Here is a 13327-nt window from a genome sequence, read left to right on the forward strand (position 1 = left end):
GACACTTTTTATTAAAATTCCATTAATATCCCTTCAAAGGTCAAATATAATTTAATAGGAAGAAGTCCCCCTGTTCCCTCCTCCCCTCCAACACATGCGCATCCGCGTGTGCGCACACATGCACACTCCTGGAAACAGAAACACATGAAACTGGTGGAACTGTCTCATGCATCTCTGTTTCTGGGACACTTGGGAATGTTCCAGTTTTCCACTTGACTCTTGAATCAGTTATTTCAACACAGGCCCTTTCTCAAAGACCTTCTGGCAATTAAGAGCAAGTTGTGCTTGGAGAGCTGGGTTAAGTTTGAGGAACTTTCAAACGTTTCAGGCAAGTGTTTACATAAGCTGCCTTGTTTCACAATTATATCAAGACAAGAGATTTTCCTTTTGCTTTTTAAAGCTTCACCCTGCCAGAAGAAACAAAAGTTCTTTAAACTTGGTGATCTTTCTGTTGCCCTACTTGGTTCTGGATTAGTGTTGAAAATTTTGCCACTACAGCTATTCTGGTCAGGGACATGGCTATGAGAGATTTGTGCCAAAATAAGGGTATAGACCCTTCTAGTAATTGCAAATGATACATGTACAAGCTGTTAGGCTATAACTGTTCTGTGTGCCCCTGTATTGATACAAGTGTAACAAAACCATTGTAACTTTAACCTGAATGAAAGAGTTACAGTGATTTAGTACAGGCCAGTCTCAATGGGAAAGGGAAGATAAGACCTTTTCTGCTCTAGAAAAATTTCCTACCGCTCACTGAGTCATATAACTGCTAGTAGCATTAGTGGAAGCTTTAGTATGACTCCAGTATGTGCCTTTAGCGGACTGTACAAGACACCATAATACCACCATGCCTCTGCTGGGGAAAAGCAGCAGCCCAAAGGCTGGAGAGAATATGCTGACTCAATCTTCCTACCTGGGCACATATGAGGACTTCCTGTATAAGAAATATTTCTTTTATAAGCAACAGTTTCAAGAAGTGACAGCCAACATCAATTAATCAATTCCCCTCGCTGCGTTTTCTTGGCTAAGTTTCCTTGTTCTTTCAGGTGACATAATTGCTCCAATTTGTGACGTGACTGTTAAGCAACCCATTGTGCTCTCACCTGCTCTCTATGGCAGACAGTGTGACTGCTTAAAAAACAACTATTTGTGTACATGCAACCTTGCTTTTAAATCTGGATGTGATCAGAGTTCACGCAACTTTTCCTCTATTTTTAAGTGCTGAATATAATAAATAAATGTGAATGGCTACTTTACTTCTCTTTGCTCCACAGTTTTAGAACCCTCTTCCACCTTTCTTTGGGTCGAAATAGAGGTCACCAACTGAAGTGCATCGCTTGTGCCAGGATGGGTCCGAGTACAGCTGATCCACTTAATTGGGTGAAATGCACCTCACCCATTGTCCTCCTTGTCGATGCTGCAGGGCAATAGGTGACATGTTCTCCCAGGCCCAGGCCTGCACAACCCATGAATTCCCAGGCAGGATTGGGCATTCCCCACGTACTGAGCCATGTTCCTGGGATCTCCAATGTGTGTCTCAGCAAGCAGGGAAACCCTGACTCAAGCCCCCAGAGCACCTGCCCGGGGTGATTTGTGCAGCTCTGTGTTGCCGTATTTTCTATCCATAAAGCAAACATATCTGACACTATAAAGCAGCACAAATTATTGCTACCTTTTGTCATGACTACATTATGGCACAACAAAGGGTATGGACACCGGTTTGCTTTTGTTTTGTGCCGCCATAAACATTACCATGAAGGCACAAAGGCAATGAAAGTTGATGTCTGTTTCAACCCCAGGTAAATCTTTTCATTTATATAACGCAGTTAAAAGACTGTATTTTATTTGGTATGATACTTAGGCTTCTGCTTCTTTCCCAGACCTGAAAAAGGGCACTTTGTGCCTGAAGGCTTGTCTAACATCTCTCCCAGCTATACACTTGGTTCAATAAAAGATATGGCCCAGAAAACCCTGTGAGAAGCAGATTTTGTGGGTGATATCTTTTATTGGGCCAACTACATGTGTGGGATAGATTCAGACAAGTTTTCAAATGAGGTTCAGTCTGCATATTCTATTCCTACTATGCAGTTGGTCCAATAAAAAGCACTACCCACAAAAATCCTTGCCTGTCACACATTTCCTGGATCATCACAGCGGCAACTACTCCAATACTACCAAAAAAACCCTTTCTTCTCACAATGGCTGCTTATATACTATTAGCCACTAGATGTTGCTTAAATTACATACTTTCACAGAAGTATATGCCTGCAAGTGTGCTACCGCATACTGTCAACTACACAAGAGCTTTGCATAGAGAGAACTTTCTCTCTACAAATGAAGACACAAAACAATAAAAATTGGACTGTCCTAACTCCTTAAACAGACATGTGCCATGAATGCATTTTAGTAGAACTGAATTTATAAAGTAAAGATGTAGATGCATGTTCATTTTGAATAGTTAAATCAAAACAACATTTTAGTGCTTGACCAGTAGCCAGCACTTAAACTGTGGTCTCTATCCATGAATCTCAAGTCATTTTACTTAAAAGGAACAAGACCCATCAGTATTATAGATGGGGAGCTGTGGGAGAAAGTGTGTCCACTGTCACATAGCAAGGCAGTGATAATGGCAGGAACAGAATTTAAGGCTCCTGACTTCTAGTTCACAGCCTCATATAGTGAACGCCCTGCCAGGTTGAATCCATGTTAATGAGAGGGAAAATAATAATTCCAGAATGCGCAGGCAGAAGGTTATGCTTTTGGCACCAAATTTAATGAAGATTGACAATTTCCTTTTTTTTTTTCCCCCTGGGTCTGACGTAATTCTGATCCAGGTCTCTCCCAAATCATAAGATTGAGTTCACAGAAATGTTTGGAATCTTGTGTCTTGCCAATGAAGGGTATAATTCAGGTCGTTACTTAAGAATTCGACATCTATGTGAATTCATTCCTCAAGCAACATTATGATTTCAGTACCAGTAATCAGTTTATTAAATGACCAAAAGATTTCATCCATATGTTGTGCAGGGCATGTTTTGTATTTGTATCATAGTCAACAATAAGATCTGATTCAGAAATATAAACAATATCAAATGAATAATTAATATTGCCAGCTCCTGTGTGCTATTGAAATACATACTGCCTTTATGGAAAAATCGATGTCTAGCCAAAATGTTGAAGACCCTTATTAAGGGTTGTAAGGAAAACCTCCAGATTCTCAATTTTTTATCTATATTCATCCTTTTCAGTTCACTTTAGTCAAGCAAACTTAATTTTTGGATTAATTTTCTAGCTGCTAAGCAAATACAATAGGGAGAATTTTTAATTTTAAAGAGAGAATTGGAAACTAATCATCTAAATATAGTTTGCTGAGCTTGTAAAATACATAGGGGTTTGGGTTTGTTTGGTTTTTTTTTTCATGAGGAAGCAGTCCCAGGAGCTATTTTGGGAAGAAAACTTCAAGTAAACAGGGCATGAAGCAGTGACCTCTCACCCATTTCTTCCCTGGTGATATGTTGATAAAATGATGTAATTCCCATACTATGCAAGTGCAGAAAAAATCTGCCAATGTTTCTTGTATTTTGTTTTTTTAAAGGACAGAAGCTGGGTAAAAAAATTTTAAAAATGCCTAAATCTAATTTTTGAATATGCCTAATTCTCACTGAAAATTAATGAGACCTAGGACCTTGTTACACAGTAATTTTGGGGGGCTCCTGGAGTTCTTAATCCCTGGATTGTCTGCACATTAACACCTGGAGCTGGTTTTCAGCACTCCTGCATCTTAAACTTTTGTGATTCCAGCGCAGGATTATCTCTAATCTGTATTACCCAGTGGGTGTTACACTAAGGGGTAGCCATTCTCAACTCTACCTTAGTGTAAACACCTTCTCACCCCTACTGGCCCAGATCAAGGCCACTGCTCTTCCCCTTGCCCCCACAGCATCCTAGGTCCACACTTGCAAGGAAATCCAAGGAAAGACTCCCATTGACTTAAATAAGACTTGTATTGGGCCCTATTTTTTGATTTAACCCTATCATGTAGTGCATGAAAAACCATAGGCCATTGACTTTAACGAGGACTACATGAAGTTTTGTTTGATCACAAATTCTGTGTAAACTCCAACAGTATTCAAGTGGGAGGTAGCCCGTTGTTTTTTTGTTGTCTGTGAAGGTGGTGGTGTCCATTGCTTGATACTGGACATTGACTGTGCAGCAGCCTAATAACCATGGATTCTGGTTTTCTTTGATTAAAAAAAATCACCAATTTTGGGATTTAAAAAAGTAACTCAAAATCCACATTTTTCCATGATTAAAATGAAACACCACGATTGATTGATTGATAGATAGATAGATAGATACTGGATTTCGGGTTAATTTTTTTAATCCAAAAATTGGGTATTTTTTTTAATTGGAGAAAACCAGGATTCCTGCTAATAATACTGCACAGTAGTGTATCAGGCAGCAACCGTGTTAATATTCTCCTGCGCACAGTAAGTGTCACTAAAAACCCAGTAGCACAAGTTATTTGCATTGACTTAGTACTCAGTTAATCAAGTACAAAACATAATGGGCAGTAACTACGGTGCATTAATGAAGGTGTAGACATGCCCACTGAATATAATTTTCTTTCTGCTTTATTGCAATATACACATAGGAATGTGGTACTTCTTTGAGAAGATTTGTGACAGAACAGTATTTTCTGTTTAGGATATGAGCATAGAGAGAAATCACAGCAAAATTAGATGTCTAGGTACATCTTAATTCAACTTAGACTGCATTTACATTCTGCTTTGAGTCAAATACATTCAACAAAGATTAAACAAAAATAACCTGTAGGCAAATCAATATGAGAAGTAGCTAATAAAAATGTTTATGGTGACTCAGAGAAACCTGCGTACTTAATTTCTGTGTCAGATCTGTAATCACCCTGTGCAAATATGTGCTTAGTCTCAGAAAAAAACTAAACCAAAAATGATGTATATGGGAAGTAATAATGTATTTTATGAAGAGAAAAAACCCCACTATTTATTCCAAATTATGATTGCAATTAGGACCACACAAGAACTGGCATACTGGGTTGAGACCAGGAAATCAATCTAGTCTGGTAGTTTGGCTCTACTACTTCTGTGTGGAAACTAAAGTAGACAAAGTAGACAGTGACAAAATAATATATTCATGGGGAGGTTTCTTCTTTGTCCTGTTTATTGGAAGTTGTCTCAAATCCAGAAGATTTTTATTCCTTGACCTGTGGCCTCAGTGATATTTTGTGACAGTGAGTTCCCATAGACTAATCTATAGTTACACAATATCTGAAGTACCTTATTTACTCAAATAGAAGATGACCCTGATTATAAGACGACCCTGCAATAATTAGATTTTATACAAGGGAAATTTATAAATCTCTTATAATTTTCCAGGTATAGAATCTAATTATTGGAGGTTTGCCTTGAATTTGTCCCCCTCCCACTGCTACAGCAGGGAAAATAAATCTGGAGAGTCAGGAGCTTCCATGCCTTCTGCACCCCCAACTTCTTCCCCCTAGAGCCCCTTTTCCCCCACCCCTTAATGTCAGACCCTGCTCTCCCTGCGCATATGGAAATGATAGAGAAATTTGAAAACACTGACTTTGAAATAACCACACCTATATACTTAGTTCATCTAGAATTGAGGCATTTACTTTTTTTTGAAACTGCTGCAAGTTTTAACACAGGTATTCCAGAAACCCTTTTGAGCAGCATTTTGACACTACTTATACATAGTACAAACTATGCATGATACTAGTCCATAAACAAAGGCTCATGATTTACCACATAGTCCATTGGGCTGGGCCCCATCAGAGTCAACAGCGTTTAAACCCATGGTGACCCCATAGCTCAGGACTACTCAGAATGTGTGTGTGTGTGAAACATGTTCAGTGCTGGGGCAGTGAAACCCTTCCCCAGGCCACTGCCTTTGTTGCCCCAAAGGCACTCCTTTGTTGCCCTCATTAGCCTCTCAGGGTCCTCCACCCTATTGTCTTTCCTACCATGCCTTGATGTTACAAATGGATAGAGAGGGTGTGCGTAGAAGGCAAAAGGGGTTTTTGGATGCGTCACAGGATGGGGTCCCCAGGGATAGCCATAATGCCCCTAGGGCCCTGTGACCATGCCAGTCTTGCCCAGTGGGCACCCTTTTCCTCTCCTGCCACGTCTTGCTTGTAATTATAATATAGGGAGGCTGCCCTCTAGTTTGGGTCTGGACATGGTCCTGATGGACCTGCTGACCCCTGTGTGTTCTTGGACTCCTTTTTGGGTCTCACTCAAAATGGATGCCTCACGGGACACCCTCAACCTTATGGGCTAGATGTGTGTCTCTAAAACCACCCCTTTACCACACCCAAAGCCTTACAGATGGCATTCACACATTGTCTGTTGGCATTCACATTGCCCTAGCTAGGGCTCCGGTCATTGCTGGGCTCTCCGCAGCCTTGTCTCTGCACCCACACTGGCTCTGGGGTCTGCTCACCCCTTTTGTCACTGCGCCTCCTGGCCTCCTCCTTCCCCAATAGCCTTAGCCCGATCCACTGGCTTATAAACAGCAACCAAAATATGAGTCCCTGGGCTATAATAAATAGAAGCAGTTCAGGGTGTGCTCTGTCCCTTTAAAAGAATCAAGCTTCCCCTCCAGCACTAAGTGCCTTGTAGGCCAGGGTACCTGGTGAGTTCCTGGAGCCCCATTAGCCCTATATGCAGCATATTAGGCAGCCACAATGTCTCTGGGCAATTCTTGCCTGGAGGTTTCTTCCCCTGGCTGCTGCCAGAAATCTAACCCCTGCTGGTTTCAGCCCTGGGGTTTGTATGTGCCCAGGGCCCTGCCTTCTTCCAGTCAGCTGACCGGGTGCAGGTGCAAGCTAATTCTCTTGTTAGCCTGCTGCCATAGTAACCTGCACCTGTGGGGTTTCTGTCTGGCTCTTGGGGCCCTCTCCCAAGGCAGTTTCGGCTCTTAAAGGAGCAGGCACCTTAGCGCCCTGCAACAGATGGTTGGCCTTTGTTTGGGTTGAGACCTCCCTGGCCTTGTCCAGCTTTACTTTGGCTGGGCCCCTCGGCCTGGGGCCTGCTGTTCCAGGACCGCAAACTCCCAGACCCCAGCTCTGACCATGCCTTCATGGTTCTGGATCCTCTGGCCCCCTGTTCAGGCCCTCATGGCCTTTGGGCAACTAGGCCCCTGGTCTTGCCCCTCCTAGTTCTGGGCTTGTGCCCTCAGTCTCTACAGTCCCTCGCCCCATGGCAGGCTCTGGGCTTGCACCCTCAGTGTTGGGTATGCTTTGCCCCAGGGCAGATTCAGGGCTTTCACCCTCAGTGTCTGCAGTTTGTGGCCAGAGTTCTTCTGTCATAACAACACCTAGGATCTGTGGTGCCCCCAGGATCTGTTCTCAGTGGCTTCTTTTGCCCCTGCAGCCACAATCAGTCCTCGGATATAAACAAAAACCAAAAACATGAGTGTCTGCTCCACACCCAAAGGTTCCCTTCCTGGGGTTAATCTTGCTCTGTGGAAGCCCTTGCCCAATAGGTCCAAGATACTTATCTGCTCCTGATTCAGAGTACAGGGTTTCCTCCACCTCTGCTGCAGCTCTGCATCCTTCCTCTGCTGCCCAGAGTTCTTCCTCTGGGCTCCTCGGCCTGGCTTCTGCTCAGTTTAAGTTGTTCCTTGAACTATAATTTGTGTTTGACTGGGTTTCTTGCTTACCCTTCCTGTGCCTCCCAGCCTTCCCTAATCAAATTTGCTACTTTCCATGGATGATGTCCGTACAGTAATTCAAAGGATGAGAACCCGGTTGGCTCTTGGACTACCTCTTAGAAGGCGAACATTAAAGAGGCCAGCATTTTGTCCCAGTGTTTGGGACCTTCGCCTATAATTTTCCTAAGCATGCCCTTTAGGGTTTGATTAAATCTCTCTACCAACCCATCAGTCTAAGGGTGGTATACTGATGTCCGTAATCTTTTAATGCATTGTGTTTTGCACACCTCCCAAAACACCCTCAGCATGAAGTTGCTGCCTTGATTGTTTAATATGTCTTTTGGCAAGCCCACAAAAGTGAATATATTAAACAGCTCATCAGCAGTTTTCAATGTACTAATTGCCCTGAGGGGACTGCCTTCAGATATCTTGTGGCATAGTCTGTTAATACTAAAATGTACTGGTACCCAGCTGAGCTCTTTATGAGCAGTCCCACAAAATCTACCACTACTCACTCAACAGGTTCTTCTATTAATGTCATTGGTACTAGCAGGGCTTTCCAGGACCTCCTCAGGTCCACCCGCTGACACTCTGGGCAACGTTTACAAAAATCCTCTGCTTCCTGGCAGGTAGCTGGCCAGAAAAATTAGTGGAGCAACCACTCCCGCATCCTATCACTACCTAAATGGCCCCCATGGGGACTTTGTGTCCCACTTTCTTGATAGCTTTTCTGTACATTCTTGGGATTAGTAGCTAAGCTATTTCCTCTCCCTGTGTGGACCCCCGATTCACCCCATACAGAAAGGCATTTCTCATCTCAAACCAAAAGTACATGTGGACAATGTCTGGGGGGACCACTTCATCATCGCTCCAAGCTACGTTGCCATCCTTAAATATGTGGTAAAATGCATCTTCTCGGGTTGTTCTGTTCTCAAAATGTATGCAATGTTGTGGCTCACCATGACTTGCAAAAGAGTTGGCAGTGAGAGGGACTGCATGCAATGGGCACTACTGCATGTCTTATTCAGATAGACTGTACTAACCTTTTCATTTGGTAGGTTCCCATTAGTATGTTTGCGCAATGTGGGCCTTGTGTTTTATAGTCATGCTCAGTGTTGGTTGCATTTAATCAGCTTTATGGCTGGTTTCCATTGCTGAGCACAAGCTGCTTTTGGCAGCAGTTTAATAATAGGCAATGCAGTTAGTGATATTTCCTTAAATGCAGTTCTGATGAGGGGCTTTTTTCTCTGTGCCAACTGGGAGAAAAAGCATGTCTTGTTTTCAAGTGGTAGATCTTTTTCTTAGCTTGATCCACCTTTGTTGGCTTAGATTTTATAGGCCTGACCTGTGCCCTCCAGGCTCAGAATAATCATACTGGTGTTTGGTATTTGTTTATCTAAACTACCTTTAAGTTTTACTTATTTAGCCATATCAACCTTCCATCCCAGCAGTTTGGCCTGTTCCTTCAGCACTAAATCATACTCGACTTTCCTCTATTTTTTTCCAGTGTGTAAAAGCAAAATGGCTTTCATCCTTTTGGTGTATATTTCCCTCTGAGTTCTAGTGTCACTTATGTTTCCTACTGTTTCTTATGGGCAAGTCATTTTTCAGCCAACAAAACACAGTCTTCCAAGAGGTGTGCTGGCTTTCAAGCATACCCACAAAAGGAGAAATGCTACTGGCCAGTAGTTGATGTGGCCCATCCTGGAGAGTGACATTGTTCTTTGGTCCCTGTCCCACATTCTGAGTTGATTCCAGTGCTATGTTCTGCCCTCAGGCACGCTTCTCACTGAGCTTAACGGGAGGTACACATATCTGTCAGTGGGCTGTTTTCAGTCCACCGTCCCAGCGTGTGATTCTTCCCTTCTAGACAGCTTTACCTTTTAAATTCAGGTGGCAGTTCTCAAGGAACTCCCTCCCCCCCACCAAGTCTACCCTTATGTGCTAGTAGGATTTTTCTTTTTACATGAATTTTCTTTTCAGCTTAAAAGAAGCAGCTTCGTATTTCTTACTAGGCAAACTATATCAAATGTCCAGGGAGGGAGGGGGGAAATTTATTTTTCATTTAATTTTCTTATCTGGTAAATTTTGCAAAAACCCACTTTCCAGTGCTTTCTCTTAAATAGAACTTTCTTGCCCAAAGAAGCATTACTGCTTTTTTTCCCTCCACTGTTGCCATTTCTCCATCTCCTTCTCTTCTCCAGCATGCCTCTCATTAATGAAATCAGCAGTTCTCAAACACTTCCTTTGATATGGCTCATCCAGGAAAATTGTGATTAATGTGTTAATTGTGCAGTTGTGTAGAGCTGACTTTTAACCACTCCATTGAAGGGCTATTTTGATAAAGGTAGAAATTTTGCATAAAAATTATATCAGATAGAAATAAACATTTAGAAGTTGAACGTACTTTGCAATCAGTAACAATATTAATTAAACCCCAGCCAGGCTCATAGCTGTACACAGTACAAAGGGAAACAGTCCCTTCTTCAGTTACCTCTTTATCTAAAAGTCAGAAAAAAGAAGGCAAGATGGATTACTATAGTGAAACACTTTGGGAATGTAGTTAGAAAGTTTAATTTTAATTTTCTACATGTCTGAGCAGCTTGTATTCATGCTAACTTGTGCCTTTGTTTTTAACAGAGATACTACCCAATTTGATTTATTACAGTGTTTTCCTCCTGGTCTGATTCCTTTTATTTTTCTGTAAACTCTCTGATTCTTATTCTTAATATGTCCACTTCCATTAAAAATAACTACTAACATTTTAGTACTTGTGCTTTCAGAGATACAAAACTCGGTGCCACATTCAACAACTAGTAACTGAACTGCTGTATTTTAGAGAATTTCTGCTTGCTGCTCTGTAATACCAAACATAATATGTGTTTTGCAGTAGTAGCATATTTTCAACCATCTGCATTTGCCTCCCACTCACATACACTTAGTCACTGCATACAAACATACACCTTCTGCTGAACTTCATAATTATGTTCTTCTCTAATAAAGCTCATTAAGTTTTTAGTGGTATGGTATCCTACAAAGCCTCTTCTGGCAACCATTAGAGTCCAATAATCCAGATTTACTGGCAAGGACTGCAGAGTAGATAACTTTACCCAGCCATTATTGTAAGCACTTGTTTCTCATGTGATTTAGTGACACCAGTTTTGTCCTGGCCTTGCCAGTCAAGTTTTGCCAGGTACATTTGTACATTCTATTATGAGGATGCCCTATAAAATGCAGTTAATGCTGATGAAGTCAATACATCTCCAAAGAAAATACTCTTGAATGATAAAATATAGTAGAATATTACACTTGCCATAGAATTTTTTAATGTGTCATATCTAGGTCTTAATCTGACCCTTAACACTGCTATCTCAAATCATAAAGTTTAAAGTGATATATTTATCTCTTTCCTACAATCAGCAGGAACTGTACTCATTGTGTCTCTGTGTTTATTTTTTAGTGTAGATTTATGATGGGAAGTCTGGGTCTAAGAAACAAGTTTTGTGTTTTGTTTAGAGGGTGTGAGACACATGGCTGTCTTAAGTCTTTTTTGGGAACAGTCTCCAAATTTATGACCAAGTTAATGTTTACATAGATTTGACTCTTGAGTTTGGGTGTGCCAGTGGGACATTGGTCTCATGGAAGACAGTTACTCCAGGAAAGGCTAATTTGGGTCAGTGGTATAAAAAGCTTCAAAGATGAGAACAAAAACCTTGAGAAGAGCACAGGAGTGGTGTACTCTGGGTAGTTGGTGCTACAGAACAGATGGGCTGCCTGGATTTGAACCAGTTGCAAGTTTTATAAAGCTGACAGTTTCATTCCTGAGCAGAGAAAATTATGACAAGCAAGGCTGGGGGGATCACTCTGCAGTCTTTGCACTGAGGCTAAGGCTGAATCCAGAAGGAAGAGGACATAGTATTCATTTCAGCTACAGATAAAAGGCAGTTTTTCATGACAGTAGCCAGTTGGGAATTCAGCGACAGTAGAAGGTACAGTTAAAAGCCAATGCTGCAGACCACTTTATCAGTCTCAGGGCAGTCTCCCTCAACAGAGGCTGATGTCATGGAAGTAGCAGAGCCCTAGGAAATGGTAGAATACCACCTGCCAATTACTAGCACTTTAGTCCTTGGTGCTTCAGAGTCTTACCTAATCTTGCCACACTTGATCTTAGCCCACAAGAGGCCAAGAAGATCTTGGAGAAGCTGAATCCTCGTAGGAGTTGCAGGAAAGCTCTGCAGATGGAGGAACAGGTACCCAGCAAGGCACATGGGGTGCAGTCTGAGTGAAATCATCTGGTTATGGTCCCATTATCCCCTTCCTCTTCTGGGGCTGGCTAGCAGAAGTCTATATCGACCATATCAAATGCTGCAAAGAAGTCTTAAAATATGAGCAGGGAATTATGGTTCCTAAATGATAACTGCACCATGTCTGGTATACATCCAGCTCCTAGCATGAGTGGGAAAGGTCCAGGATGTAGTCATTAGCTAAGCAGGGTGAATAAGTTATTCAGTTAGTTATCAGGGGACTTTGTAGAGCAAGGAGATCATTGTCTATTACAGGGATGGCTGACCTGCAGCGGCTGGACCACAGATCAGAAAGGGACAAGCTGCATAGTGAGAGGTAAGGCAGGAAACATAAAGAGCAGTAGATGAGCAAGGAGCACAGGGAAAGAAGCAGAAAACAACACGTTGGGTAGGGAGCGTAGGGCAGGAAGCAGAAAGCAGGCAGCTGATTGGGCAGCAGAAAGGGACTGGTGTGGCACTTGGAGAAGGTGTGGAGCTAATTTGTGGCAGGCCTGCCAAAAAGTTTGGTCCCCACTGATATCTTGTATGCTATTGGTTGGTTTAAATTCTCTGGAAAGTTTAAAGTTTCTCTCTTAAATCCAAGTCTACTGATTTCATTGACTTCAGTGGAAGTTAAGCTTGTATTTACATGCTTTGCTGGATTGGGACCTAATTGGCATTGGAGATTGTGGCTAGAGAGGAAGGATGTAACAGTGGTCATAGGACTAGCATATCATTTCTGAGTCTTTTTCAGTTCCTTTGGTCACAAATTGTCTCTATGGCCATGAACAAGTGGGTTAGCCTCTCTGTGCTTTAGTTCTCCTCTGTAAAAGCAAGAAGTAGTCCTGACCCACTTTTCAGGAATGAGAATGCATTAGCAGTACCTAATGTGTGCAGGAAGAAAATGTTGCAGTTCTTTTCATTGTGGGAAAACATTTGGTGGAGGAGACAGAAAAAGCACTCCTTCAATAATAACACCAGCAATGCATTTGTGAAAAAAATGGCTACAATTTCAAAGTTAGAATTGGCATTTTACTTGCCTTGGCCTTATTGTTTAAAACTCATGGCAAAACATGTCCTGCTGGTGCTGTAGGACTTCAGTTCATTTGTGGCTGTCAGTTCACAAATTACTTGAAGTGCTGATCATTCTCAGTTGTTACAGATAAATTTGCAGGAAGTCAGCTGGGATCAAGTGACCCCAGCAAGAAAACCATCCACATATTTTCTGAAAGAGTCCAGAGTAGGTGCTTGCACCACCCCGGGGGAGTCTGTGCCAGATCCTGGACACTCGCACCATAAAGAATTTTTTCCTTTTGTCTAGTCTGAAT

This window comes from Crocodylus porosus, unplaced genomic scaffold (genome assembly GCF_001723895.1).
Source record: "Crocodylus porosus isolate Cpor-Errol unplaced genomic scaffold, CroPor_comp1, whole genome shotgun sequence".
Classification (NCBI taxonomy): Eukaryota; Metazoa; Chordata; order Crocodylia; family Crocodylidae; genus Crocodylus; species Crocodylus porosus.